This window comes from Prenolepis imparis, unplaced genomic scaffold (genome assembly GCF_030444845.1).
Source record: "Prenolepis imparis isolate NDT839.2.m4 unplaced genomic scaffold, iyPreImpa1.0 SCAF_9, whole genome shotgun sequence".
Classification (NCBI taxonomy): domain Eukaryota; kingdom Metazoa; phylum Arthropoda; class Insecta; order Hymenoptera; family Formicidae; genus Prenolepis; species Prenolepis imparis.
This window is the reverse complement of record NW_028141167.1, coordinates 4,602,056-4,606,651: the sequence shown is the minus strand read 5'-3', so window position 1 is coordinate 4,606,651 and position 4,596 is coordinate 4,602,056.

The window sequence follows — 4,596 nt, the reverse complement described above, 5'->3', positions numbered from 1 at the left end:
TCGATTTCTAACATTTTAAGACGAGCCAAAAATTCATCGATTATACATTTTAATAGTACATTGATTATAGAATCATTTGGTACCAAACAGACATCAGCGTACAAATTTTTTAACTTGATATACATAAAATAATGTTGCGTCGCATAGGGTCAGCGGTAAAAAAGTATCGATTTCTAACATTTTAAGACGAGCCAAAAATTCATCGATTATACATTTTAATATTACATTGATTACAGAATCTTTTGGTATCATGCAGACACCAGCGTACAAATTTTTTAATACGATAAACATAAAATAAGGATGCGTCGCACAGGGTCCGCGTCAAAAAAGTATTAATTTCTAATATTTTAAGACGAGCCAAAAATTCATCGATTATACATTTTAATAGTACATTAATTACAGAATCTTTTGGTACCATGCAGACATCAGCGTACAAATTTTTTAATACGATAAACATAAAATAAGGATGCGTCGACAGGGTCAGCGGTAAAAAAGTATCGATTTCTAACATTTTAAGACGAGCCAAAAATTCATCGATTATACATTTTAATATTACATTGGTTACAGAATCTTTTGGTATCATGCAGACACCAGCGTACAAATTTTTTAACTTGATATACATAAAATAATGTTGCGTCGCATTGGGTCAGCGGTAAAAAAGTATCGATTTCTAACATTTTAAGACGAGCCAAAAATTCATCGATTATACATTTTAATATTACATTGATTATAGAATCATTTGGTACCAAACAGACACCAGCGTACAAATTTTTTAATACGATAAACATAAAATAAGGATGCGTCGCACAGGGTCCGCGTCAAAAAAGTATTAATTTCTAATATTTTAAGGCGAGCCAAAAATTCATCGATTATACATTTTAATAGTACATTGATTACAAAATCTTTTGGTACCAAGCAGACAACAGCGTACAAATTTTTTAATACGATAAACATAAAATAAGGATGCGTCGCACAGGGTCCGCGTCAAAAAAGTATTAATTTCTAATATTTTAAGACGAGCCAAAAATTCATCGATTATACATTTTAATACTACATTGATTACAGAATCTTTTGGTACCAAGCAGACAACAGCGTACAAACTTTTTCATTTGCTATACATAAATTGAGTATGCGTCGCATAGGATCAGCGGTAAAAAAGTATCGATTTCTAATATCTTAAGACGAGCCAAAAATTCATCGATTATACATTTTAATAGTACATTGAATACAGAATCTTTTGGTGCCATGCAGACATCAGCGTACAAATTTTTTAATACGATAAACATAAAATAAGGATGCGTCGCACAGGGTCCGCGTCAAAAAAGTATCGATTTCTAATATTTTAAGACGAGCCAAAAATTCATCGATTATACATTTTAATAGCACAATGATTACAGAATCTTTTGGTACCATGCAGACATCAGCGTACAAATTTTTTAATAAGATAAACATAAAATAAGAATGCGTCGACTGGGTCCGCGTCAAAAAAGTATCGATTTCTAACATTTTGAGACGAGCCAAAAATTCATCGATTATACATTTTAATAGTACATTGATTATAGAATCATTTGGTACCAAACAGACACCAGCGTACAAATTTTTTAACTTGATATACATAAAATAATGTTGCGTCGCATAGGGTCAGCGGTAAAAAAGTATCGATTTCTAACATTTTAAGACGAGCCAAAAATTCATCGATTATACATTTTAATATTACATTGATTACAGAATCTTTTGGTATCATGCAGACACCAGCGTACAAATTTTTTAATACGATAAACAAAATAAGGATGCGTCGCACAGGGTCCGCGTCAAAAAAGTATTAATTTCTAATATTTTAAGGCGAGCCAAAAATTCATCGATTATACATTTTAATAGTACATTGATTATAGAATCATTTGGTACCAAACAGACACCAGCGTACAAATTTTTTAACTTGATATACATAAAATAATGTTGCGTCGCATAGGGTCAGCGGTAAAAAAGTATCGATTTCTAACATTTTAAGACGAGCCAAAAATTCATCGATTATACATTTTAATAGTACATTGATTATAGAATCATTTGGTACCAAACAGACATCAGCGTACAAATTTTTTAACTTGATATACATAAAATAATGTTGCGTCGCATAGGGTCAGCGTTAAAAAAGTATCGATTTCTAACATTTTAAGACGAGCCAAAAATTCATCGATTATACATTTTAATAGTACATTGATTACAAAATCTTTTGGTACCAAGCAGACAACAGCGTACAAATTTTTTAATACGATAAACATAAAATAAAGATGCCTCGCACAGGGTCCGCGTCAAAAAAGTATCGATTTCTAACATTTTAAGACGAGCCAAAAATTCATCGATTATACATTTTAATATTACATTGATTACAGAATCTTTTGGTATCATGCAGACACCAGCGTACAAATTTTTTAATACGATAAACATAAAATAAGGATGCGTCGCACAGGGTCCGCGTCAAAAAAGTATTAATTTCTAATATTTTAAGACGAGCCAAAAATTCATCGATTATACATTTTAATAGTACATTAATTACAGAATCTTTTGGTACCATGCAGACATCAGCGTACAAATTTTTTAATACGATAAACATAAAATAAGGATGCGTCGACAGGGTCCGCGTCAAAAAAGTATCGATTTCTAATATTTTAAGACGAGCCAAAAATTCATCGATTATACATTTTAATAGTACATTAATTATAGAATCATTTGGTACCAAACAGACACCAGCGTACAAATTTTTTAACTTGATATACATAAAATAATGTTGCGTCGCATAGGATCAGCGGTAAAAAAGTATCGATTTCTAACATTTTAAGACGAGCCAAAAATTCATCGATTATACATTTTAATATTACATTGGTTACAGAATCTTTTGGTATCATGCAGACACCAGCGTACAAATTTTTTAACTTGATATACATAAAATAATGTTGCGTCGCATTGGGTCAGCGGTAAAAAAGTATCGATTTCTAACATTTTAAGACGAGCCAAAAATTCATCGATTATACATTTTAATATTACATTGATTATAGAATCATTTGGTACCAAACAGACACCAGCGTACAAATTTTTTAATACGATAAACATAAAATAAGGATGCGTCGCACAGGGTCCGCGTCAAAAAAGTATTAATTTCTAATATTTTAAGGCGAGCCAAAAATTCATCGATTATACATTTTAATAGTACATTGATTACAAAATCTTTTGGTACCAAGCAGACAACAGCGTACAAATTTTTTAATACGATAAACATAAAATAAGGATGCGTCGCACAGGGTCCGCGTCAAAAAAGTATTAATTTCTAATATTTTAAGACGAGCCAAAAATTCATCGATTATACATTTTAATACTACATTGATTACAGAATCTTTTGGTACCAAGCAGACAACAGCGTACAAACTTTTTCATTTGCTATACATAAATTGAGTATGCGTCGCATAGGATCAGCGGTAAAAAAGTATCGATTTCTAATATCTTAAGACGAGCCAAAAATTCATCGATTATACATTTTAATAGTACATTGAATACAGAATCTTTTGGTGCCATGCAGACATCAGCGTACAAATTTTTTAATACGATAAACATAAAATAAGGATGCGTCGCACAGGGTCCGCGTCAAAAAAGTATCGATTTCTAATATTTTAAGACGAGCCAAAAATTCATCGATTATACATTTTAATAGCACAATGATTACAGAATCTTTTGGTACCATGCAGACATCAGCGTACAAATTTTTTAATAAGATAAACATAAAATAAGAATGCGTCGACTGGGTCCGCGTCAAAAAAGTATCGATTTCTAACATTTTGAGACGAGCCAAAAATTCATCGATTATACATTTTAATAGTACATTGATTATAGAATCATTTGGTACCAAACAGACACCAGCGTACAAATTTTTTAACTTGATATACATAAAATAATGTTGCGTCGCATAGGGTCAGCGGTAAAAAAGTATCGATTTCTAACATTTTAAGACGAGCCAAAAATTCATCGATTATACATTTTAATATTACATTGATTACAGAATCTTTTGGTATCATGCAGACACCAGCGTACAAATTTTTTAATACGATAAACAAAATAAGGATGCGTCGCACAGGGTCCGCGTCAAAAAAGTATTAATTTCTAATATTTTAAGACGAGCCAAAAATTCATCGATTATACATTTTAATAGTACATTGATTACAGAATCTTTTGATACCAAGCAGACAACAGCGTACAAACTTTTTCATTTGCTATACATAAATTAAGGATGCGTCGCATAGGGTCAGCGGTAAAAAAGTATGAATTTCTAATATTTTAAGACGAGCCAAAAATTCATCGATTATACATTTTAATAGTACAATGATTACAGAATCTTTTGGTACCATGCAGACACCAGCGTACAAATTTTTTAATATGATAAACATAAAATAAGGATGCGTCGCACAGGGTCCGCGTCAAAAAAGTATTAATTTATAATATTTTAAGACGAGCCAAAAATTCATCGGTTATACATTTTAATAGTACATTGATTACAGAATCTTTTGGTACCATGCAGACACCAGCGTACAAATTTTTTAATATGATAAA